Source organism: Anolis carolinensis, chromosome 2 (genome assembly GCF_035594765.1).
Source record: "Anolis carolinensis isolate JA03-04 chromosome 2, rAnoCar3.1.pri, whole genome shotgun sequence".
Lineage (NCBI taxonomy): Eukaryota > Metazoa > Chordata > Lepidosauria > Squamata > Dactyloidae > Anolis > Anolis carolinensis.
In genome coordinates, this window is record NC_085842.1 from 5,658,709 (window position 1) to 5,686,043 (window position 27,335).

The following is a 27,335-nucleotide window of genomic DNA, read 5'->3' on the forward strand; positions in this document are numbered from 1 at the left end:
GGGGACTCAGGGCAGATCACAATGTACACATACATGGCAAACATTCAATGCCATATTTATTTATTTATTTATTTATTTATTTATTATTTACAGTATTTATATTCCACCCTTCCTTTTCACCCCGAAGGCTGCTCAGGGCGGATTACAATGAACATATATATGGCAATCATTCAATGCCATCAGACAAACAACATACAGTATAGACACACACAGAGGCATTTAACATTTCCAGCTTCACAATTCCGGCCACAGGGGGAGCTGTTGCTTCACTGTCCACTATTGACTGTACTTCCTCATTCTTTTCCGGCATGTTGCTGGCAGTTTGATGGTGTTGTAAATTAGTTAAATTAGCCTCACGCATAAAGCGTACCTAAATTTCCTACTTGACAGATGCAACTGTCTTTCAGGCTGTAGAGGTAAACAGCAAGCTGGGCTATTTAATCGTCGGGGGCTTAACCCGACGTGGGCTTCAAACTCATGATCTCTCGGTCAGTAGTGATTTATTGCAGCTGGTTACTAGCCAGCTGCGCCATAGCCCGGCCCATATGAACATAGAGACAGAGATGAAGACAGAGACAGAGGAATTTTTTAAAAATATATTTTTTATTAGGGAAAATAAAAAAGAGGGGGGAGGGGGATGGTTGGGGGGGGGTTCTTGACTTCCCAATCTTCATCTTTGTGTATTCTTTTATCTTCTTGTATTGTTGATATTTATCTTTCTTTATTTTGTCCTTTCCTTTTTCTTTAGTATGATTCACGTTCCTTCCTTCTTAAATTTAATTTCTCCATTGCTTAATTATCTGGCACTGATACATGACTTCTTAGTCTTTGAACAATCTCCAGTCTGTTGGAGTCGCAGGTCACCCTGTATGTTCTTTCATTAAAAACATTAATCTGTCCATCTCCATTATTTCCAAAAATTTTATTTCATCAATGTTCTATACTTAGTATTTCCTCAAATTTTCGTTTCTCCACATACATTATTCTTGCTGTAATTCTTCAGTTCCTTATATTGATCCCAATTCGTCTTCATCTTCATCCATCTTATCAAGATTCGGAGTGTCTTGTTCCATATCCATCTTTTCACTTTCAGGTGGATGGAACTGGGGTTTCTTTGGTTTTTCCTTTCCTTTATTTTCTGTCTGGCCGGGTGGATTGTGATCTATATCTTTCTTCAGTTTCTTATAAAAAATCTTTTGCCTTATCTTCTGTTGTTAGTCAAAGTCTTTGATCTCTGTATGTCACCATGATTCCTTCAGACTTCTCCTATCAGAGGCAATTTAACCTTCTCCAGCTTCTGGCTTCCTGGGGGTATGCTCGATTCCAGCCACAGGGGGAGCAGCTGCTTCATCATCCACTGTGACGCTGAGTCCTTGGATACTTCCTCATTCGAAATGCTGCTGGACAATTTTTATGATGTTGTAAATTAGTTAAATTAGCCTCCCCACATAGTGGTACCTAAATTTCCTACTTGATAGATGCAACTACCTTTCGGGTTGCTTAGGTCAACAACGAGCAGGGCTATTTTTTATTTTAATGGTCAGGTGCTCACTCCAACGGGCTGGCCTCAAACTCATGACCTCTTGGTCATAGTGATTAATTGCAGCTGGCTACTAACCAGCCTGCACCACAGCCCGGCCCCTGTATGTACCAGTTAAAATGCACAGAGAGATGGAATCCTTCACAGCTAGTCCTTCCTTTCCTAAAAAGATTCATTAATTTCTTGTATTATGCACTTGTGCTTCTGGGAATGCTATTTAAGAGGAATTGGAAGGCCTGAGGAAGCAACCGGGGAAATGAGATGTAGCACATCTCACACAAGTACTAGAAGAGCATCTCCACATTCAATGCCATAGTGGGCTGGCATTGGTGGGGCACTTACACAACCTTCACAGTTGCTCTCCTTCTCCCACGAACACACCTACACACATTGCTAAAGAGACACTGTGCTGACCTAAGTGAGACACAGCCTTTCAAAAGGTCATGAACAGAGGATGTAAATTTCACCCAACCCTTTCCTGCCCATAGAACTGACCCTCTTGTCTTTTCCTTCGTTTTAGCAAGTGACCAAAAACCCAACATTTCTAAGAAAGGCAAGCGAATTTCATCTGAAAGGAGAGAATGAATGACAACGGGAAAAGACACAGAGAGAAAGGCAAACCAAGGAGATGGGATGATTTGTAGCCCTGGAAGATGATGGGGCAACTGTATGCTTCTGCCCTCTTCCCTGCTTAATATTTGAATTTTAAGAAAGTTAAATTAGAATAAGTGGGTTGCTGTGAGTTTTTCGGACAGTATGGCCATGTTCCAGTAGAATTCTTTCCTGGTGTTTCACCTGCATCTGTGGCTAATGGCATCTCCAGAGGTCTGTTGGAAGTGAGGCAAGTGGAGTGCATAAACTAGAATAGTATGGAAATAATTACCGTATATACTCGAGTATAAGCTGACCTGAATATAAGCCGTGGCACCTAATTTTACCACAAAAACTGGGAAAACTTATTGACTCGAGTATAAGATGAGGGTGGAAAATGCAGCAGCTATGGGTCAATTTCAAACATAAAAATAGATATTAATAAAATTGCATTCTTTGAGGCATCAGAAGGTTAAATGTTTTTGAATATTTATATAAAACTGTAATTTAAGATAATAATAAGACTTTAATAAGATAAGACTGTCCAACTCTGAATACCTATATCAGGGTCCTCAAACTTTTTAAGTGGAGGGCCGATTCACAGTCCCTCAGACTGTTGCGGGGACGGACTATGATGAAATAGTCCAAAATTAAGATTATTGTTGTTGTGTGCCTTCAAGTCATTTCAGACTTAGGTCAACCCTAAGGCCAAAGTTTAGGACAGGGGCCAGGTAAATGACCTTGGAGGGCCACATCCGGCCCATGGGCCTTAGTTTGGTGACCCCTGATCTAGACAATTTCATAAGACCATAGGTAAGCAAAGAGACCTCCAAAGACCATCTAGATGGTTTCATAAGACTATAAGTAAGAAAAGGGACTCTCAAAGGCCATCTAGATGGTTTCATAAGACCATAGGTAAGCAAAGAGATCTCCAGAGACCATCTAGATGGTCTCATAAGACCATCGGTAAGGAAAAGGACCCTCGAAGGCCATCTAGATGATCTCATAAGGCCATCAGAAGACCATACATAAGGAAAGGGACCTCAAAGACCATCTAGATGGTTTCATAAGACCACAGGTAAGGAAAGGGACCCTCAAAGGCCATCTAAACGGTCTCATAGGACCATAGGCAAGGAAGGTGACCTCTAAAAGCCATCTAGATGGTCTCATAAGGCCGTAGCTAAGCAAAGAGACCTCCAAAGAGCAGGTAGACTTAGGTCAACCCTAAGACCAAAGTTTAGGACAGGGGCCAGGTCAGTGACCTTGGAGGGCCACATCTGGCCCATGGGCCTTAGTTTGGGTACCCCTGACCTATATACTCAAGTATAAGCTGACCTGAATAGAAGCCAGCCAGGACCCTCACTCGAGTATAAGCCGAGGGGAGCTTTTTCAGCCCTAAAAAAGGGCTGAAAAACTAGGCTTATACTCGAGTATATACAGTAACTGATCACTGAAGTCAGTGTTGATACATTGTATATAAATTAGTAAGAAAGTTTAAAAAGGAACCCCAATGTGATCCCTGCATTAGGTGCCATAGTGGTGGCCCAGTGGGAGGTCTCTACATTGGGAGGCATTGGTGGGGCACTTAAGGAGCTCTCATGGTTGCTCTCATTCTCACACTAACACGCCTCTCAAAAGGCCATTCATGAAGAAAAGATGGGAATTCAGTAAAACCTGCTGCTGCAGAAAGAAGGGAGCTGTATGTTCACTTCGATAGATTTAGTTTGTTCTGCAAAGTGCTCAAAGAGCGGAGGGAGAAAGACGAATTTGAGCACTGTATCCTGGGAATTGAAACTACAAGGTGTCACGTTTTTGTGTATATTTCTGTGCTAAAATCAGTGAGGATTAGCTTTTCATTCCATGTGCATCTGTCCCCTCCAAAAAAGAAGAAAGCATCTAGATGTCACAATCCTTTTTTTGCTCCAAACAATTGGCCCCATGTTTCCTTTGTTTTTATTTATTTATTTCCAGCATTTATACCCCACCCTTCTCACCCGCGGGGACCCAGGGCAGCTTGCAACAGTTGGCAAGAAAGCGATGAAGGGTTCGGCAGCACTGAGGAAGGTAAGCATTAAGAAAGAGCAAGAAAGGTGGCTGCGGGAGGTCTGCAACCCTGGGAGATGGTAGCACAGCTGTGTCTCTCCACTATCCTCTCTACTTGATAAATGATTTTTAAAAGAGTTAAACCAGAGTAGTTGGGAAATAATTAGCTGACAAGTGAAGTCAGATGTCAAGAAATCTGGGTATTTTACTATGCTATTTCACATTATAGGACTTGAACGTCCTCAGATTTTGGTGTCTACTGGAAACCAAATACCAGCAGATATCAAGGGTCCACTATACTGGGGGCTGAAAGGCTCAGCCCAGCTCCCGCCTGGCACCTGGAGACTGATCTAGCTGAGTTTTGGCACCATTACCATTATGACAACCACAGGTATGTCTCAATTGGTTTTTGGCCCCACCCGTAGCCCTGGGCACACTCTTGATTTGGTTTTCTGTTCAGGATGAGATGATGGTGATGGTGTTCACATCCCCTTTGTCATGGACTGATCACTACCTGGTTAGGTTTAGACTCACTGGGGCTCTAAACCTCCACAGGGGTGGAGGGCTGATTAGGATAGTCCGCCCCAGAAGGCTTATGGATCCAGATGGATTCCTGAAAACTCTTGGGGAGTTTCCTGCCACTTGGGTAGGTGATTCTGTCAAAGCTCTAGCAGACCTCTGGAATATGGAGGTGGCCAGGACAGTTGGCACAATCACTCCTGAACGTCGCCTTTCACAAAGCAGAGCCAAATCAGCCCCCTGGTATTCCATTAGCTGGCATCCCTTCCTTACTCTGTTTTTTAAAAACAGCTAAAATGCATTTATATTCTCTTACGTATAGAGAAGAGGAGGATTAGAATACTATGCATGGTTATCATCAGTCAGGAATGGTGTTGCACCCTGGCTCTGTTGGCTGCTTAAATTTTTAAAATAATTTTAATAATTTAAATGTATTTTAAATCTGTTTAGATTTGTGTTTCGTTTTAATGTCAAATGTAGATTGGTTATGTTATAATCTCTTATTACTTTGTTATAGATGTGGATTTATTTCCTGGTTTTGGTTGGGTTATCTATCTGTTTTTGTTTAGTTAATTACGGCATTGAATATTTGCTGATTTTTGTTGGAAACTGCCCTGAGTCCCCTTGGAGAGACAGGGTGGGATATAAATAAATTTTCTACATTATTATTATTATTATTATTATTATTATTATTATTATTATTATTATTATTATTATTTTGTCTGGTGAAAATTACACGTCAGCATTTTAGATGGATTAGGGATCCGCTGGTTTCCCCTGTAATAGGCAGTAAGAGCACCTAAAGCTTCGGAGAGCTTCTGTTCAACCCTTTCAAAGCTTCCTGCTTAGGCAGTGATAGCACGATCGTCAGCATAGATGAAACTCTCTGTCCCTTCTGTCAGTGGATGGTCATTTGGGTAAATTTTAAAGATTGATAGAGCAAGCACACTCCCCTGAGGCAGGCCATTCTCCTGTCTTCACCACCTACTTCTCTGACCCTGGAACTCAATAAAAAAGCTCCTGCTTTGTAGCAGATTTCCTTTGAAGAAGGTGAGGTGGTAGTCCTTTGTGATATTATACATTTTTCTCAGGAGGAGATGATGGTTTACAGTATCATAAGTTGTTCACAGGTCTGTGAAGAGAGCTCCTGTAATCTGCTGCCTTTCAAAACCATGTGCTGAGTCAGGTTCAGAACTTGTGATGTGCAGCTTTTCCCTGTCCTGAAACATATCAGACTATGTGGCGTGACATAAATTTTTAAATATTCATTTATTTATTTATTTATTTATTTACAGTATTTCTATTCCGCCCTTCTCACCCCGAAGGGGACTCAGGGCGGATCACATTATAACACACATAGGGCAAACATTCAATGCCCATAAACACATCAAACAGAGACTGAGAGACACACGCAGAGGCAAGTTAACCTTCTTCTGAGGGGATGTTGGCCACAGGGGGGAGCAGCTGCTTCATCATCCACACTGACGGCACTTCCTCATTCCTGGTCGTAAATTAGTTAATCTTGCCTCCCCACTTATAAGTGGTACCTTATCTCCTACTTGATAGATACAACTATCTTTCGGGTTGCTAGGTCAGCAACAAGCAGGGGCTATTTTTTATTTTTAATTGACGGGTGCTCACCCCGCCACGGGCTGGCCTTGAACTCATGACCTCATGGTCAGAGTGATTTAAGGCAGCTGCTCAACAGCTGCGCCACAGCCCGGCCCCAATGTTTTCCCGCTCCTAGTCCTGGAATCTCCCCTTCACTTCACTTTAGTGAACACATTCTGAGGTCTGGTCTGGTCCCTTCCCTCTTTCTGAATGAGCCGCATTGAGTCTATATTGAGAAAAAAGTACAGTAAAAGTAAAATCAATAAAAGTGTCTCTGGAACCTGTGAGTTTCTCCTTTATGTGTTGTACATTACTCAACTCTGGTGACAATATAATCTGGTGCTGTAAGAAAACCCAGAGTCTATTTCTGCTGTATTCTGCTGAGAACACAGACTCTCTTTTTTTTGGCTAAAACTTACACATTTTTCTGGTTACTGATTAAGGCTCCTTTACCCTCGATCAAATTATTTGTGATTCATTCTCCTGCCCTCATTCTAAAGCTTTTTTCTGTTTTATCTCTTTGTAGCGCAACTAGCAGGTCTGCCCTATGAATTGAGGAAAAGTTCATCCGCCTAAGTGTTGGATTTTGGTGCGCCGTTTAAGAATTTCTTCAAGGTTTTCCACTGGATGTCAACAATTTAAATTTGTAGAAATATTTATATTGCAAAGAGTTGGGCCTGAGGTACGAGGCTTGAATGAAAAGTAATGCCTCCACCTTCGTAACTCCTCAACAGATGGCAGTCCTGGTCTGCAGCAGGTACTGGCTTATTCAGTAGACTCTCCTCTACAGTTCCATTTGGTGGGAAGCCTGAGCATTGAACGGCTGTGTTGTTAAAGTGCAAAGTATGGGACCCTGCGCAGACGGTCGGTCAATGCGACTTAAGCAACGTGCAGTCATTGAATTCTCGACAGCAGAAGGTGCCACCACAAAGGAGATTCATCAGAGAATGCAAGCTGTTTATGGGGATTGTGTTGATGGGAGAGTAAGTTTCAAGAAGTGGGAACATCTGACTTGCGTGACAAACAAAGAGTTGGACGTCCTGCGACAGCAACCACCGAGTTTCAAGCTAAAGGTTGACAGATTGATTCAGAACGATTGCCATATCACTCAGAGAGAAATTTCAAGCATAATCGGCATTTCGCAAAAATTATTGCTTTGCTTGGCTATCAGAAGATCTGTGCAGGACGGATACTGTGAGATGCTGGTTGTGGAAGCAGAGTGCCGACTTCTTCCATGACGGTTTCAGAACTGCGGCAATTTTTAAGGGTTTTTTTCATGTCAGGAGTGACTTGAGAAACTGTAAGTCGCTTCTGGTGTGAGAGAATTGGCCATCTGCAAGGATGTTAGAGAAAGAACTACCCCACTCCTGAAGCAGCTACACTGGCTTCCGGTTTGTTTCTGGGCGCAATTCAAGTTGCTGGCTTTGGCCTACAAAGCTGTATACAGTTTGGGCCCAGCCTACTTGAGGGACTGTAGCTCCTTCTACCAACCCACTCGAGCTTCTTTTTTTTTTTTTTTTACGAATTTTTATTTTTTAAAACACAAAAAATACATACCATACACATACAAAACATTTACAATTCTCACCACCAACACGAGGATTATTTTCATTTACATATTCATTTATTTTTGAGACAATCTTTATATCTTTATACATTTCCATCCTATATACTATATAACAATTGTATCTTATTTCTTATGGCTTGATCTCTGGATTGATTCATGATATAGTTCTTTACCCTTGTCCATCTTTCTTCCATTTCTCTCATTTTTAAAACATTTAATTTCACATTTATAATTTCAAATTCCATTTGCTCCACCATATATTGGTACCATTTATTTACTGTCCATTTTGATTTATCTTTCCACCCTAATATTATTACTGCTTGTGCACATTCAATTATTGCTTCTTTTATTTCCCATTTCCTCTCTTTTCCCTAATACAGTAGAGTCTCACTTATCCAAGCTAAACGGGCCAGCAGAAGCTTGGATAAGCGAATATGTTGGATAATAAGGAGGGATTAAGGAAAAGCCTATTAAAGATCAAATTAGGTTATGATTTTACAAATTAAGCACCAAAACATCATGTTATACAACAAATTTGACAGAAAAAGTAGTTCAGTGCGCAGTAATGTTGTGTTGTAATTACTGTATTTACGAATTTAGCACCAAAATATCACAATATATTGAAAACATTGACTACAAAAATGGCTTGGATAATCCAGAAGCTTGGATAAGCGAGGCTTGGATAAGTGAGACTCTACTGTACCGCTATTTCCTTTGTTATGACCCACTCATTTCCTAGTATTTGATTTGACTCATTTTGTATAGTCTGCCAAAAATATTGTACATATTCACATTCCCACATCTTGTGCATAAACCGCCCTTTCTGATGACATCCATGCCAGCACTGACTACTCCCCTTTTTATAGTAGTACTAGCTGTGCCCGGCCACGCGTTGCTGTGGCGAAGTCTGGTGGTCTGGGAAATAAAGTATTGAGGAATTGGTGGTAGTTAAGCTAAAGGGTAAAGGTTTTGCCCTGACATTAAGTTCAGTCGTGTCCGACTTTGGGGGTTGGTGGTCATCTCCATTTCTAAGCCAAAGAGCCGGCGTTGTCCGTAGACTCCTCCAAGGTCATGTGGGGTGACTGCATGGAGCACCGTTACCTTTCCGCTGGAGCGGTACCTATTCATCTACTCTAATTTGAATGTTTTTGAACTTTAGGGTTGGGAGAAGCTGGGGTTAACAGTGGGGGCTCTGTCCGTTCTTCGAATTCAAACCTGCGACCTTTCGGTCCAGAAATTTAGCAGCTCAGCGCTTGAACACGCTGCAGCATCAGGGGATATTATTTCCTAAAGGTTGTGAATATACAATGTTTTTGATTGTTTTTGTGTGTTGGAGGCAAGTATGAATGTTGCAATTAGGGAAAATGATTAGCATGTAATGGCCTTGTAGCTTTAAAGCCTGGCTGTTTCCTCCTTGAGTGAATTTTTTTGGGAGGTGTTAGCTGGCCCTGATTGTTTCCTGTCTGGAATTCCCTTGTTTTCAGAGTGGTGTTGTTTGTGATATTTTATGTGCTTCTACTGTCTGTGGCCCTCAGAAAACAGAGGACTTGCCAGACTTTGGTGATGGGAATACTTTGTTGGGAGGTGTTAGCTGGCCCTGATTGTTTCCTGTGTGGAATTCCACTGTTTTCAGAGTGTTCTTTATTTAGTGTTCTGATTTTAGAGATTATATTGTTGTGTATTATTGTACCACAGTAATTATTTCATATTACAGTAGAATCTCAGTTATCCAACATTTGGTAATTCAATGTTCTGGATTATCCAACGTAGTCTGCGTTTTAGTAGTCATTTTTTTTGTACTCAGTGTTTTAAATTGTGATACTTTTTCTGTCAAATTTGTTGTATAACATGATGTTTTGGTGGTTAATTTGTATAATGATTACCTAATTTGATGTTTAATCGGGTTTTCCTGAATCCGTTCTTATTATCCAACATATTCAGTTATGCAATGTTGTGCTGGGATGTTTATGTTGGATAAGTGAGAATCTAGTGTATATTTATAATTTTGCAAGGAAGGCGTTTGCGTAATCTCCCGGGCACTGGAAAGGGGTAAATAAATAACAGAAGAGGAGAAGGCGCTCTGTACATGCTCAGGGGCCAGGTGGGAGGTGTGGCGGGCTGAGGTCTGCCCTTCTCCTTTGCCCCTCAATTCTGGCCCTTCCCCTCCTACCGGAGGCGGCACCGGTGTGGTGGTGGGTTGGCGGGCCTGGTAAGCCAGGGAAGAGCGGGCTCTGGTGGAGGCGCAGGCCCCGGGCGTAGCGGCTTCATCCCCGCCTCCGCGCTTCCCGGTGCCGGCCTCCATGTTCTTCCCGCGCAGTAGGAGGAAAGGAGGAGGCCTGAGCAGTAGCGAGGAGGAGGAGGAGGAGGAGAACCGGGCTGGGAAGGCGGGCGATGGGGCGCTTGTCTGTCGCTGCAGGCCGGAGAGGAAGAAAAAAGGGTGGGAAAGGGTTCCTCTCCACACAGAGGGAGAGAGGCAGGACTCGCTTTTCCAGAAGTGCCTTGTGCGGAGGTGACATTGTTGGCGCGAAACACCAGGAAGGTACCAAGGGAGGGGAAAAGAGGCCTTTTTTGTTTCCTAGGCGAGATGTTAGGACAGGGACGGGTCAGCTTAGGCCCTCCGGGTGTTTTGGAGTGGAACTTCAGATTCGAGGATGAGTAGGTCAGCCTCGTGAGGCGGAGGTGTGCCTTCTCCTGCCGAGTCCCTGGCTTTGGCGGTGAAGGCGGCAATAGAGGGTGAGGAAGGGGGGGACAGTTTTGTGTGTGCGCGCGCACGGGAAGGGTTCGGAGGATTGTGTTTGTGCGCATGCGCACATTGCCTGTTGTGCTTTTTAGTGTTGTGATTGTGTTTTTTGTTTGAATGTGTTGTATCTTACTGAAGGCGGGGATGATGGATTGTGTTGGTAATTTTAGAGTTTGGGGGGTGTTGGGTTTTGTTGTTTTGTGCGTCGCCACGACGCCAAAAGCCTTTTATATATACAGATGCTTACCTTTTACGATACCATTTGTGCAATATTTTCCTCCTCGTTTGTCAGGATCTCCAATCCTTGACATCTCTGCTCAGCGGACAAAGAACAGATGCCAGCCATAAAGCAGGCCGGCCATAAAACATCAATGACCCTCTGGTATGTGAGAGTCCCTATATATGTGGCACAAAAGAAGGTTCTGGTATTCAGTACAATAAAACTTGTTGGAATCTACCCGCGTGTGTCTTGGTGCTTTCTTTGGAAGACGGACCCACAGCACAACTGGGAGGAGAGAACCCGACAATTTGTACTGAATCACCTACTTTCTCTAGCTCCTACCTACAGCAACATGGAGGGAGGAGAGAGAGAGAACCAATTCGAATATTCCCGGGGAGAAGAAGCAAGCGCCGACGGAGAAACGAGGGAGGAACCCCTCAGCCTCTCGGAGGAAGCAAGCTCCGATGGAGGGGAGAGGGAAGAATCCCACACCCCCGTGGACGCAGCCACTTCCCCCCCCAACCGTGGCCACGCAATGGAGGGTCACGCCAGCGGGGCCGGAGAGGCCGCACAGAGCCGAGCCATCCACCGCCTGGGAGCTTGGCAACCCCCACCCGACGGAGAGTCAAGGAATGCAGGAGATGAGACAAGAAATAGCACAACTGCGGGAGATGGTCCATTCCCTGATCCTGGCACAACAGCAGGGCAGCCCCAGGGGGCAGAACGCCAGCTCCGTCCTCCCAGCGGCCGCTCCTTCCCCTCCGGTAACCTCCCCCGGCCTCTCCGCAGCAGCCCCTTCCCCCTACAGACAAAGGACTGGGAGAGAGGGGGGGCAGCGAGGCCGGCACTACAAAGAGGAGAGGAAGTTGCAAGTCACCTTTGATGGGGACCCAGAGAAACTGCCTTTCTTTCTGATGAGAGTGGCTACCTTCATGAGCAAGTGGGAAGGCTCTTTTGAAAGCGAAATGGACAAGGTCCAACATGTGGCCGACCACTTCGAAGGAGCAGCCTCTGAATGGCTCCTGGCGCTGTACGACATGAGGGCACCGGAGCTCAACAACTTGGATGCCTTCATGGGGGCACTGAGATCCCGCTTTGAAGACCGCCTGCACAAGCAAAAAGCCAGGGCGAAACTCAGGAGCCTGAAGCAAGGTGCCCGCTCCGTTCAGGACTTTGCCTTGGAATTCAGAAGGCTGGCCTCCTTGCTACCTGAGTGGAATGAAGCCTATAGGATTGAAGTGTTCAAGGAGGGCTTGAGGCCAGACCTGGTGGAATGGGTGCTGGCCAGGGAGAACCCGGGCACCCTGGACAGATGGGTGGAAGCGGCTGGCGAGGGGGAGGTGCTGAAGGAGGAAATCAAAGACTTCCGCCGAAAGCAAACCCCCTCAGCCGGAAGCACTGCGGGCAGAAGCCATGCCCCTTCGAAGAACAGGGACAGGCTTGATCCGGCTGAGAAGGATCGGAGGTGGAAGATGGGCCTGTGCCTACGGTGTGGAGGTGAGGGGCATTTGGCCACCTCCTGCCCAGGAGGCGGGAAGAAACCTGCAGGACGCAGGACAGGAGAAGGCCAGCCCAAGGCCAACCTCAACCCAGGGAAGAAGACCAGCGCAACAGCACTGGCAGCAAAGCAGCAGAAACGGCCGGAGACCCCCTGCGACGGACCCCAAGATGCCTCCTCTGGCAGCGAACAGCTCTCGGGAAACGAGGTTTGCCTGGATTAAAGCGCGCCGGCGTCCAGGCAGAAGGAAGGAGGCGCGCTGGAGCAGCAGAGACTGGCAGTGCATCCTCCCCGCCCCAGGCAGCACGGAAGCGACGCTCCAAGACCGTGGTGAGTGGCACAGAATCCCCCTTCTGGCTGAAGGTGCAGCTGGGCAAAAGAGGGACTGGAACAGACTCGCCCATGCGGGCAATCCTGGACTCAGGCTGCACAAAATCCATAATAAAGCCTGAGGTCGCGCTTGGGATGGGGTTGGCCAAAGTGAAGCTTCGCTCACCAATAACCTTTGTGCAGATGGATGGGAGCGAAATGAAAGGGGGGCTCTGTAAATACAGGACTGAACAAGTATTGTTGCGGGTGGGAGACCATTGGGAGGCCATCCAGTTCATAATTGCGCCCACGGCCCGCTACAAATTGGTCCTAGGCTTGGATTGGCTGAAACGACACAACCCCATGGTGAAATGGAGGGAGGGGGACATCAGTTTCACAGACCCGGCATGCAGGGACCACTTACGGGACCTGGAGGCAAGCGAGAGGGGAGGGGCCGATGAGGGATGCAGCACACTCACTCTTTGCCCACCGGAGGGGGGGGGGAAGAGGGGGCTCTGAAGACCCAAAGCAGATGGCAGGAAGCGCTGAGTCAAAGAACAACACACACACCGCAACAGGAGAACACGAAGGGGGGAGGGAAGACCCCAAGCAAATGGCACAAGGCGCAGCCCAGGAAGGGGGGTGTGATGACCCATGGGCCTTGTAGTCCTGCTCAGGACATTGTAATTCCTGATGAAGATGAAAACTTGGGTTTTTTACCTTCCCAGTCTGAACTGGATTCTTCTCAGCCAGATCTTTCCCAGGCAGATCTGGGAACCTTGCACCTGCAAGAAAGTTGTCTCCCAGAAGTATGTCAAACAAGCCCAGAGCCTACTTCTCCCGTGTTCTTGCGCCGGGAGTTTTGTAAACAACAGAGAAGTTTGGAATCAGCTTCGCGCAGGAGTGCGAGGATTGCAGCTAAGAATGTGGCCAATTAAGACTGCTTCTCGTGAGAATCTTTGGGGAGTCTCACATCTGGTCTCAGAGTTTAGCTTTCGGTTCTGATTCCCAGAGAACTGCTTCGGCGGGAAAGTTAGACTCTATTTAGGTGTTTGACCCGCGTAGTAACTTCGCGGAGTCAATTCGTCAGCCTACGGAGCGAGTTGTGTCTGGACAGCGCGCTCCGATTCAAGCCTCGCTCCTGCTCAAGCCTTGCCTTGCTATCCAGCCTTCGCCTTGCTTCCCAGCCTTTGTTTATCTACGGACTTTGCCTTGTTTCCCAGGATCGATCCTTGCCTTGTTCCACGGATTTTATCAAGTTATTCCACGGACCTTGTTCTTGTTCTTAGTTACCTTGTTCCACGTTCAAGCCTTGTTTCAAGTATCAAGTTATTTCCTAGCCTCGCTCAAGTTTCATGGACTAAAGGACCTTGTCATCTCCCCTCACTTTGCTTGGCAAAGTGAGTGTTTCGGTTATTGGATTACAACTTTGGACCTTAATATTTCTTATTGGACATTGCTTTTTTGGACTAATTCTGACCTTTCCTGAAAGGTCTAATTCTGGACTATTTTCTACACTTGTTTTTATTAACTTTATATATTCCTTCAATAAAGATATTAGATAGATTCTGGCCTCTGTGTATGGTTATTGGTGCTCTGCAGCCTGGGTCCTGACAGTTTGACTCCGCCACCCTAAGCACCAATTAACCTCGGCCAGAATGTCTACCGGAGTCGTACCTGGGCCGAGCGGCCAGCCGATTACCTACACCATCGACAAGGATGAGGTGGACCGAATCCGTGATAAGCTCAATGCACAGGATGGAGAAATAAGGGGTTTGAAGGAACGCGGAATTCGTCTTCCGGCCATGGCGTTGCCAACCAAGTTTACTGGAGAAGCTTCCAAGGTTCATGTCTTCCGTCGCCAATGTCAAGCTTATCTAGAGGCCCGTGCTGCCGAGTTTCCCCAAGAAGACATCAAAGTGGCGTGGGTTTACAGTCTTCTAGACGGGCCAGCGGCCAGCTGGGCGACGGCCCTGTACGACCAAGCCTCTCCACACCTAAGATCAGCGCAACGCTTCTTGGACCACCTCAAGGAGACTTGGGGAATCGAGGACAATTTGGAGGCAGCCGGTCACAAACTCCGTCGCCTTTTCCAAGGAGACAGACCTATGTCTCAGTATATAGCCGAGTTCCGAGTGCTGGCCCACAACACCGGCTGGAACGATGTAGCCCTCAGGGGACAATTCCGGGAGGGTCTCAACATTGAAATGCTGGAAGAAATCTCCAAGGTGGATCCTCCCCAGACCCTCGAGGCACTCATTGATCAATGTTTACGGGCTGAAGTCATGATTGCCAACAGGAAACAGTGGGTTCGAGGCCAGGGCGGTAGAGCCGGGGCAAAACCCCCCGCTCCCGCCAGCGTTCAGCCACGTCCGGTCTGGAGACCCCCACCGCCAACCCCATACCCCAGAGGAGGCGAGGAGGTGCCGATGCAGTTGGGCAATGTGCGTCCCAGACTAGATGCCGCCGAGAAGGCCCGTCGTCAACGCTTAAACCTCTGCTGGTACTGCGGGAACGGGGGCCACTTCGCCAGAGAGTGCCCAGCCAAAGGGAAGCCTGCCGCCCGTCTTGCGGCGGCGTCCTCCACGGAGACGAAGACGTCTGAGCCGACTGGCACACAGCCGGCGGGGGAAGCCAACGACCGGGTGTAGAGAGGCTCGCCAACCCGGTCAAAAGATCCATCCAAGAGCCGCCAACCGGGGTCCTGTTCCTTCTCGTGGTCACATTATGGTCAGCAAAAAGGGGACCCGTCATGATCCACGCCATGATAGACTCTGGAGCTACCAACAATTTCATCGATAGAGAGTACGCCGACTCTCTGGGATTACAATATCATGATTTCAAGAATGCCCGTGTGGTGCAAGCCATAGACGGCCGCCCCCTCAAGACGGGCCCCGTAAGTCAGTGGTCGGAACCCACCAGGATGTGGATAAGGGAACATATGGAAGAGATTTCCTTCTTTGTTACCGAGGTCCCCCATTTCCCTGTGATTTTGGGAATTCCATGGCTGACTCTCCACGACCCTAACATCTCCTGGTCCAACAGAGAACTGCAGTTTGCTCCACCGTACTGCCAAAACCATTGCCTCGTAGCCAAGGTATGCCACGCCACAGACACCGAGCCCATCATCACCTTGCCAAAGAAGTACTCCGAGTATTGGGATGTATTCAATGAGAAAGAAGCCGAAAAATTACCCCCACATAGACCTTATGACTGTGCCATTGACTTGGTGGAGGGGGCCCCGATCCCGCGAGGGCATCTCTACTCCCTGACTGAACCAGAGCAAGAAGCTCTCAGGGAATTCCTAGAGACAAACCTTCGCAAGGGATTCATCAGACCCTCTCAATCCCCAGCCGCCTCCCCAGTGATGTTTGTGAAGAAGAAGTCAGGGGAACTACGCTTGGTGGTGGACTACAGAGCATTGAACAATATCACCAAGCGGAACAGCTATCCCCTGCCCTTAATCTCGGATCTACTGGATCGGCTTCGAGGAGCCAAGGTTTACACCAAGCTGGATCTTCGGGGGGCTTACAACTTAGTTCGCATCAGGGAAGGGGACGAGTGGAAGACCGCCTTCCAGACCAAATTCGGATTATTCGAGTCCCGAGTTATGAATTTCGGTTTATGCGGAGCCCCCGCAACGTTCCAGCATTTTGTCAATGACATTTTTCAGGACTATCTAGACAGGTTCTTGATAATCTACCTGGACGATTTTTTGGTGTTTTCTAGATCACAATCAGAACATGAGAACCACGTCAAAATGGTGTTACAACGATTGCGGGATCATGGACTTTATGCCAAGCTGGAAAAATGCGCCTTTGATCTGCAAGAGGTAGATTTCCTTGGTTACCGCATCTCGCCTCTAGGGCTTTCCATGGATCCAGCCAAGGTTTCAGCAGTATTGGAATGGCGGGCGCCAACTAACAAGAAAGAGGTGCAGCGTTTCTTGGGGTTCGCGAACTATTACCGCAAGTTCATTCCAGATTTTGCCCGCTGGTCCGACCCCATCACTAGCTGCATCCGTGGAAAGCAGCCTTTTCGCTGGACTGATCAAGCAGAGAAAGGGTTCCAGCAACTAAAGAAACTATTCACCTCCCAGCCAATTCTACAGCACCCAGATCCTGAAACCCCTTTTGTGGTGCAAGCGGACGCCTCTGATGTGGCAATTGGGGCTGTACTCTTACAACCGGTGGGAGATCACCTCCACCCCTGTGCCTTTTATTCTCGTCAACTAACCACACCAGAGAGGAATTACACCATTTGGGAAAAAGAACTACTGGCCATAAAGGCAGCCTTTGAAACTTGGAGACATTGGCTAGAAGGGGCCAAATTTCCCATTGAAGTCCACACTGATCATCGTAATCTAGAACATCTAAGAACTGCCCGCAAACTAAATCAGAGGCAGCAACGTTGGGCTTTATTCTTTGAACGTTTCAACTTCCAGATCCATTATGTGACCCCAGCCCAAACCAAGCAAGCAGACGCCCTGTCACGTAAACCGGAATACGCTGCAGGACGCAAGGAGACCTTTGAATCCCAACTGCTACAACCCGAGAACTTTGCCACGCTCACGGTGGGGAACACCAAATCCATTCCCATTGGTTCAACTTCCCCTACTCCAGGACCCATCTGTGCTCAAGAAATCAGGGCTAGTCAGCAAGCAGATGCCTGGGCGCAGGACCAACTTCGCCAAGGTCTGCATTTTCCCTTTTCGCTTAAAGATGGACTGCTTTGCTATAGAAATCATGTTTATATCCCACCCGGACCGGGCAGGGAAAAAGCGCTTCGTCTGTGTCATGACTGCAAACCAGCAGGACACTTCGGACTATTTAAAACTATGCATTTGATCCTAAGGGATTTTTGGTGGCCCAAGATCCGCAAGGATGTGGAAAAATATGTCAACACCTGCCCAGTATGCCAGCGCTCCAAGATACGAAGGGAGAAGCCCTCAGGGCTTTTACACCCCCTTCCTACCCCATCTCGCCCATGGGAAATAATTTCCGCGGATTTCATCACTGACCTACCACCTTCCTGTGGATTCACCACGATCTTGGTGGTGGTGGACCTTTTCACCAAGTTAGCCCATTTCATTCCCTGTGAAGGCCTCCCCACGGCCAAAGAAACTGCGGATCTATTTCTTCAACATGTTTTCAGACTACATGGATTGCCCAAGAGTTTAGTCACAGATCGTGGATCTCAATTCACCTCTCGTTTTTGGAAGGCACTACAAAAACTATTGGGCATAGACTCTCGCTTATCTTCAGCTCATCATCCCCAAACAGATGGGCAAACGGAGCGCACCAATGCCACTTTGGAGCAGTATCTTCGCTGTTATGTAAACTACCAACAGGACAATTGGGCTTCTCTGTTACCACTGTCTGAGTTTGCCTACAACAATGGAGTTCAAGCTTCTACAAAAGAAACGCCGTTCTTTGCAAACTACGGCTTCCATCCACGTTTCTTCCCCCCTGTCATTGAAACTTCAGAAGTTCCCGCAGCAGAGGATTGGCTGCAGGAACTCACAGCGGTGCAACAACTTTTGCTCCAGCAACTGGATCAAGCCAAGGAGGACTATAAACGCCACGCTGACAAACATCGCCAGCCGGGCCCCGAAATCAAGGTAGGAGATCGGGTTTTCCTGTCCACTCGCTTTCTACCCTCCCACCGCCCTTGCCGGAAGTTAGATGCCCGTTTCATTGGCCCCTATCCAGTGGTGGCGCAATTAAACCCCGTGACTTTCAAACTCCAACTTCCGCGTTCAATGCACATTCACCCAGTGTTTCACCGTTCCCTGCTCCTTCCGGCGGATGGTGTGCGACCTGATACAGACCAACCGGCCCCCCCTCCTGTTTTGATGAATGGGGAGGAGGAGTTCGAGGTTGAGGACATTTTGGATTCTCGCTTTCACCGCCGCCGCCTACAATATCTCATTGACTGGGTGGGTTTTGGCCCTGAGGAACGCTCTTGGGAGGACGCCTCCACAGTCCATGCTCCTGATCTAACCCGTCGCTTTCATCAGACCTATCCCACCAAACCGCGACCTCGCGCCTCGGGGAGAGGGCCCCAGTTTGGGAGGGGCCTTGAGGAGGGGGATAGTGTGATGACCCATGGGCCTTGTAGTCCTGCTCAGGACATTGTAATTCCTGATGAAGATGAAAACTTGGGTTTTTTACCTTCCCAGTCTGAACTGGATTCTTCTCAGCCAGATCTTTCCCAGGCAGATCTGGGAACCTTGCACCTGCAAGAAAGTTGTCTCCCAGAAGTATGTCAAACAAGCCCAGAGCCTACTTCTCCCGTGTTCTTGCGCCGGGAGTTTTGTAAACAACAGAGAAGTTTGGAATCAGCTTCGCGCAGGAGTGCGAGGATTGCAGCTAAGAATGTGGCCAATTAAGACTGCTTCTCGTGAGAATCTTTGGGGAGTCTCACATCTGGTCTCAGAGTTTAGCTTTCGGTTCTGATTCCCAGAGAACTGCTTCGGCGGGAAAGTTAGACTCTATTTAGGTGTTTGACCCGCGTAGTAACTTCGCGGAGTCAATTCGTCAGCCTACGGAGCGAGTTGTGTCTGGACAGCGCGCTCCGATTCAAGCCTCGCTCCTGCTCAAGCCTTGCCTTGCTATCCAGCCTTCGCCTTGCTTCCCAGCCTTTGTTTATCTACGGACTTTGCCTTGTTTCCCAGGATCGATCCTTGCCTTGTTCCACGGATTTTATCAAGTTATTCCACGGACCTTGTTCTTGTTCTTAGTTACCTTGTTCCACGTTCAAGCCTTGTTTCAAGTATCAAGTTATTTCCTAGCCTCGCTCAAGTTTCATGGACTAAAGGACCTTGTCATCTCCCCTCACTTTGCTTGGCAAAGTGAGTGTTTTGGTTATTGGATTACAACTTTGGACCTTAATATTTCTTATTGGACATTGCTTTTTTGGACTAATTCTGACCTTTCCTGAAAGGTCTAATTCTGGACTATTTTCTACACTTGTTTTTATTAACTTTATATATTCCTTCAATAAAGATATTAGATAGATTCTGGCCTCTGTGTATGGTTATTGGTGCTCTGCAGCCTGGGTCCTGACAGGGGGCCTAAGAGTAACACAAACACATCAACAGGAGAATAGGAAGGGGGGAGGGAAGACCCAGAGCAAATGGCAGGAAGCACAGCCCAGGTCCGGGGGCCAAAGAGGAACACAAACACCTCAACTGGAGAACAGGAAGGGGGGAGGGAAGACCCCGGGCACATGGCAGGAAGCCCAGCTCACCCACTGGCGGGAGGGGGCAACACACCCACCTCTCAAACACTGGGGGACGAGGCAGGGTGCCCCCGGATACCAGCAGAATATGCAGACTTAGCAGAGGTCTTTGATGACAAGGAGAGTGACAAACTCCCTCCCCATCGAGATACAGACTGTGCTATTGAGATCTTGCCCAACTCCCCCATGCCCAAACAAAGAACCTACCCCATGACTCCCAAAGAAAGGGTTGCGCTGAAAGAATTCCTAGACAAGAACTTGGCCAGGGGCTTTATTCGCCCTTCCATGTCACCCTTGGGTGCGCCAGTCTTTTTCAGGGAAAAGAAAGATCACTCACTGAGGCTGGTCACCGATTATAGACACCTAAACGCAATCAGCGCCACACAATCATATCCTCTCCCTTTGATTAAAGACATGCTGGCGCAACTTAGCACCGGTAAGGTCTTTACCAAACTGGACCTGAAGGAAGCTTTTCATCGTGTGAGAATTCGAGCAGGGGACGAATATAAGACAGCCATAAACACTGTCTATGGAAAGTACGAATTTTTAGTTTTGAATTTTGGTTTAAAATCCGGATCTGCAGTCTTCCAAAATCTCATTAACGAAGTGCTCAGGGAACACCTAGGTAAAGGTGTCCTCTGTTATTTGGATGATGTCCTCATCATTTCTAATGACCTTGAATCTCATGTCCCCCTAGTACGACAAGTACTAAAAAAACTGTTGGCCAACCAATTGTATGTCAAGCTGCCCAAGTGTGCATTCCACCAAGACAAACTAGACTACTTGGGTTACCGCATCTCCAGCCAGGGCATTGAGATGGACCCCAGCAAAGTGCAGGCAGTACTGGGCTGGGAGCCCCCCAGGACACGGAGGCACCTACAAAGCTTCCTGGGATTTGCAAATTTCTACAGGCAATTCATACCCAACTTTGCCCAGGTAGCCCTGCCCCTCACTGACATGCTCAAAACGAAGAAAAAGGGAGGGGGAGCTCAATCAGACGCCAAGCCCAAACCAAGCGCAAAACTGCCCTGGAACAGGGAGGCCCAGGAGGCCTTTGAAATGCTAAAATCTCTCATGAGTTCAGAGCCGATCCTGAAACACCCAGACACCCAACACCCCTTTGTCATACAAGTAGATGCCAGTGATGCAGCCACGGGGGCAGTGTTACTCCAGAAGGATGACAAGGGCATGTTGCGCCCCTGCAGTTACCTCTCCCGAAAGTTCAACACAACAGAGTCACACTGGCCCATCTGGGAAAAGGAAGCTGCCGCAGTCAAATTTGCCTTAGAAGCCTGGAGGCACCTTTTGGAAGGAGCCCCTCACAAATTTGTAGTGTACACGGATCACAGAAACCTAGAAGCACTCCAAACACCACGCAAAATGACCCCAAAGCAACTGAGGTGGGCCAAATTCTTTGCCCGATTTGACTTTGAGCTAAAGTACCTGCCTGGAAAGGAAAACTTCCTAGCGGACGCCTTATCCAGGCTGCCGCAGTACCACGCAGATAAACAACACACAATGGGGACAATCTTTTCCAACACCCAGCTGGGAATGGGGGTGGTCACGAGGAGCAAGGCGAAGAAAGAGGGGACAGGACCAGAGGCCACCCCTCCCCCAGAGAAGGACATCAGGGACCCCTGGCTCAGGGAACACTATCAGGAATTAGATTATAAGGACGGGGTGTGGCTGAAAGGCAGCAGAACGTATGTCCCCGAGGACCAAAGGAAACTGCTCCTTCACGATCATCATGACAACAAAACAGCGGGGCACTTTGGATTTGCAAAAACCCTGCATTTAGTGCGGAGGAAATATTGGTGGCCTCTCATGAGAAAGGATGTGAAGGCGTATGTTCACCAATGCCCAGTCTGTGCCACAGTGAAAGGGGGAGGGGGCAAACCATCAGGGCTCCTCAGGCCCCTAGAAACCCCAGCAGCCCCCTGGGAACACATCAGCATGGATTTCATTGTAGACCTGCCCCCCAGCAATGGGAAGACCGTGATTTGGGTAGTAGTAGACCTCTTCTCCAAGCAGGCACATTTCATCCCATGCAGGAGCATGCCCAATGCAGAGCAATTGGCGCATTTGTTCATTGAACACTGCTATAAGCACCATGGGGCTCCCTCGAAGGTCATTTCAGACCGGGGCTCCGTATTTGTGTCCAGATTTTGGAAAGCGTTCCTACGCCAATTAGGGGCCAAGCAAGCCCTCAGCACGGCATACCACCCCCAGACTGACGGGCAAACAGAGAGGGTCAACCAGGTGCTGGAACAATACCTGAGATGTTACACCAACTACCAACAGGATAATTGGTCAAAGTTTTTGGCTTATGCCCAGGTGGCCTACAATAATTCGGTACATTCCAGCACAGGGCACTCCCCATTCGAGATAGTTTACGGCCGTAACCTCCGCACGTTGCCAACCCCAGAGGTCATCCAGTCTGACCCAGTCCCCTTTGCAGAATGGATGGCAAGAATCAAGGACGCATGGCCTGTCATCACACAGGCTCTTGACGAGGCCAAGGCAGCTTACAAACACCAAGCGGACAAACACAGGAGACCAGATTGGGACCTCAAGCCAGGGCAACAGGTCTACCTCTCCACCAAATACCTCAAGGGAAGGCAGCCAACCAAGAAGTTGGCAGCCAAATACATTGGCCCCTTCGCGGTCAAAAGACTAGTGAATGAAGTCACCGCAGAACTAGAACTCCCCCAGTCCTACAGGATGATTCACCCCGTTTTCCACTTCAGTCTCCTCAAACCAGCTCCCGAGAGCTCCCAGTGGCACCCAGCCAAGCCCCCGCCCCCGCCCATCATGATAGGGGGCAACCAACACTATGAGGTGGCAGAAATATTAGACTCCAGAGTCAGGAAAAACACTCTCCAATATTTCGTCAGGTGGAAGCATTTCCCCCTCAGTGAATCAGAATGGGTCAGGGATTCTGACATAAATGCACCCACACTCATCAAGAGGTTTCACGCTCAAAACCCACACAAACCTCCACACGAGGGGGGAGGACGGGTTTTGGGGGGGGGCGTGATGTCAGGATCTCCAATCCTTGACATCTCTGCTCAGCGGACAAAGAACAGATGCCAGCCATAAAGCAGGCCGGCCATAAAACATCAATGACCCTCTGGTATGTGAGAGTCCCTATATATGTGGCACAAAAGAAGGTTCTGGTATTCAGTACAATAAAACTTGTTGGAATCTACCCGCGTGTGTCTTGGTGCTTTCTTTGGAAGACGGACCCACAGCACAACTGGGAGAAGAGAACCCGACAATGTTTCTCGTACTCTGGTATTCCTTTTCATCCCTATTGACTTTACCACATTTCTCATCTCTTGTTCCATGATTTGTAACTCCATTTCCCAGATACTTTTCAAATCCCGTATTGTACATCCATCAGCCTCTATTAGCATTGTATATATTTTGCTGGCCTGTGCCTTCTTTCCTTCCTCTTTTTCTCTTTTCAAAGGCCTTCCCAGACGAAGGATAACAGGCACTGCCAGTCTGATAAATAATTTGATAATACCTGACAAATAACTTTAGAGACCGGAGGTTATGGATATCTGTAAATGGTCCTTGCTGCAAGTTTTTAAAATTGTTTTATTTGATATGTTAATTGGGTTTTTATATTAAGATGATGTTTTAATCTGATTTTGTACTGCAGTTGGATGTATTTGTATGAATTTTATATGTTGTATGCCGCTTTGAATCCCACCCACGGGAGAAAAGAGGGATAAAAATAAATAAATAAATAAATAATGTTACATGAAACAAAGTTTGTGTACATTGATTCATCATAAAGCAATGGTGGATTTTGCAACGTTTTGCACCCCAAGTGGATTTTATTTAAAGCCAGGGCAGAAAGAGATGAGAGTGGGGAATGCCCCAGTGGGATTATTGAGCAGGGCCGGGCTGTGGCGCAGCTGGCTAGTAACCAGCTGCAATAAATCACTACTGACCGAGAGGTCATGAGTTCAAAGCCCGGGTCGGGTTAAGACCCTGACCATTAAATAGCCCGGCTTGCTGTTGACCTATGCAGCCCGAAAGACAGTTGCATCTGTCAAGTAGGAAATTTCGGTACGCTTTATGCGGGAGGCTAATTTAAGTAATTTACAACATCATAAAACTGCCAGCAACATGCCAGAAAGGAATGAGGAAGTACAGTCACTAGTGGATGGTGATGCAACAGTTCCCCCTGTGGCCGGAATCGTGAAGCTGGATTGTTAAATGCCTCTGTGCGTGTCTATACTGTATATTGTTCGTCTGATGGCATTGAATGTTTGCCATATATATGTTCATTGTAATCTGCCCTGAGTCCCCTTCAGGATGAAAAGGGCGGAATATAAATACTGTAAATAAAATAAATAAATAAAATGTTGGACCCCCGTCTCAAGCTACAAGGTGAGGCAGGTAATACATTTATTGTTATATGGAAGGCAAGGGATGAGGGCCAACGAGCTGGGATTTAATCCAGACCTTTGCAGTTAAAATTTGTGCATCAGCTGCGACCGTACTTCGAAAAGCCTGACTTGGTCCACACCTTAGTTACATCTAGTATGGATTACTGCAATGCACTCTACATGGGGCTGCCTTTGAAGATGGCTCGGAAATTGCAATTGGTAAAAAGATCAGGAGCTAGGTTACTAACTGGAGCTAATTATACTGAAGCAGCACCCACTCGCTGCCGATAAGTTTCCTGTCCCAATTCAAAGTGCAGGTTATCACCTATAAAGCCCTATGTTTCAGGTCTTTGTGACTGCATCTCCCCCTATGAACCGGTGTGGACCCTAAGATCCGCCGGGGAGGCCCTCCTCTCGGTCCCACCAACACAGTTGATGGGGACAAGGGAGAGGGCCTTCTCAGTGGTGGCCCCCCAGCTCTGGAACACCTTCCCCAGTGGACCTAGACAAGCTCCTACACTACAACACTTTAGGGAAGAGTTAAAAACTAGGAAAAAGTTAAAAACTTGGTTTGTCCAGCAGGCATTTGATAACATTTAGACCAGGGGTCCTCAAACTTTTTAAGTGGAGGGCCGATTCACACTCCCTCAGAGTGTTGGGGGGGGGGGGGGCGACTATGATGAAGTAGTCTAAAATTAGGATTATTGTTGTTGTGTGCCTTCAAGTCATTTCAGACTTAGGTCAACCCTTAGTCTAAAGTTTAGGACAGAGGCCAGGTCAATGACCTTGGAGGGCTGAATCCGGCCCATGGGCCTTAGTTTGGGGACCCCTGATGTAGACAACTTCATAAGACCATAGGTAAGCAAAGGGAGGTCTCTTTCCATCTAGATGGTCTCATAAGACCATTGGTAAGGAAAGGGACATCAAAGACCATCTAGATGGTTTCATAAGACCATAGAGAGGGAAAGGGACCCCCAAAGGCCATCTAGACAATCTCATAAAACCATAGATAAGGAAAGGGACCTTCAAAGACCATCTAGATGGTCTCATAGGACCATAGGTAAGCAAAAAGACCTCCAAAGACCAGGTAGACTTAGGTCAACCCTAAGTCTAAGGTTTAGGACAGGGGCCAGGTCAATGACCTTGGAGGGCCGCATCGGCCCATGGGCCTTAGTCTGGCTAGGATATCAAGACAGTAACCAGAACTGATTGCCAATCACTTAGCACTTTATATCTACATTCTGTGCACTCATCTGGGCTGCTATATTGATTACATGGATCTTTTAACTGATTCTATTTTAGAAGAGGTGGTTGTATCTAATTTATATACCTGGTTCATGTAATGTTATTATTTTTTCATGTTGATGTATTTTATTTTATGTATTATGTATTTTATTTATGGCACCTTTGTGTGCTATTTTGTAAGCTGCCCAAGTCCCTATGGGAGATGGTGGTGGGGTATAAATAAATTATTATTATTATTATTGACACAAAGACAAAGTATGACACAGCAAACAAGATAGATATGCTGGATTTCGTATCACAAAATCACAAGTCAAACACTTCCCAAGTGTCTAGGACTGTGTGATGTATTTTCAAATGATGAGCGCAGATCCCAGTAGGGTGGCCTTTTGCAGTTGGCAGATCATAATTTTGTCAATGTCTATTGTTTCCAAATGCCGGCTGAGATCTTTTGGCACGACACCCAGTGTGCCGATCACCACCGGGACCACCTGTACTGGTTTATGACAGAGCCTTTGCAGTTCGATTTTGAGGTCTTGATAACGGTTGCATTTTTCCTGTTGTTTTTCACCAATGTTGAATGTTTCCTGTATATTATTATTATTATTATTGTGAAGCAGAAGCCACTTGGGTGCCCCCTTGTCCCTCCCCCCAACTCTCTGGCAGAGAAGGCTCAAGGCCTTGGAATGCTACAGCTCCCAAGACTGTGACACAGGCCATGAACTGCTGGGCTTGGTGAGCCAGATGACCTTTCTCCCTGGCTGCAAAAATAGTTTCAGAGGAATATAAATAGCTGATAAGGGAATGCAATTCCCTTACTTCTGGATCATGGCCACACAGCCCGAAAGACATACAACCCTGGAATGCAATTAGCTTGACTTCCAGCAGACAGCCCTGGAATAGCAAGGCAGTTAGAGAAGGCAGTTGGTTTGATTTCTCCTCCAGCGGACAGCCCTGGAATAACAATTTTTATGTCCGAGTGTTTGAATGCAGAGAAGCTCAGCATCCACAAAGGCCTGAGGAATATAAAGCTCCGAGGGCCCTTCCAGACAGGCCCTATATCCCGGGATCTGATCCAAGGTTTTCTGCTTTAAACTGGATTATATGAGTCTGCATTGCCAGATAATCTGGGATAAACAGAAAACGCAGTAATGCTATGTAGAAATTACTGTATTTACGAACTTAGAACCAAGATATAACGATGTATTGAAAACATTGACTACAAAAATGCGTTGGATAATCCAGAACGTTGGATAAGTGAGTGTTGGATAAGTGAGACTCTACTGTAGTTGGCTTGTCCTGAAAGTCAGTCATATTCTTAATCTCGCTTGTTCCGTCCCCCAGGACGATGGTTTGCCTTACCTATTGGTCGTTTGTTTGTTTTCCCTCCTTTGCATTTTGTTTCAGCCTCTGGCTGCAAAAGCCCAGGAAAAGTGGCTTGGAGTCTGCAAGAGCTGGCTGCAGTTTTCTTTGCAATGATTGGTCAAAGAGTACAACATCTTAGGACCGCCCTTTTTTACCAGGGTCTAGTCTCCATTTTGGAGCCTCATTTTGGCTATAGTCTTCCAACGTGCTGCAGCTGTGCAAAGCTAACTGGGACAAATCATCCTCAAAACCAGGCCAATCTAAGCCTATCCAAATTAGATAAGTATTGAATTATACTGATCTGGAATAGGAAATCTAGTTAGAGGAGCAGGGTTATTCCGTCGCTTCTAGAACTAATCTTTGCTGTAAAGATAGGGAAGGAAAGAGTTTCTCCTTCTAATATAGACAGCGTGATTAGGGTATAGTGGTTTTATAATCACCTTTG

At 47.1% G+C, this 27,335-nt stretch overlaps 1 protein-coding gene and 1 long non-coding RNA gene across 6 annotated transcripts in view; both read left to right on the plus strand.

Annotated features, from left to right (window-relative positions):
* Nucleotides 1-27,335, plus strand: part of LOC103282611 (major histocompatibility complex class I-related gene protein-like) — a 206,533-nt gene that overhangs the window by 149,535 nt on the left and 29,663 nt on the right. The window lies entirely within an intron of this gene.
* On the plus strand, nucleotides 3,945-8,205 carry LOC103281821 (uncharacterized). Its single transcript, XR_507764.2, has 3 exons — nucleotides 3,945-4,195; nucleotides 4,404-4,565; nucleotides 6,831-8,205. It is a non-coding gene; the product is annotated as an uncharacterized LOC103281821 (long non-coding RNA).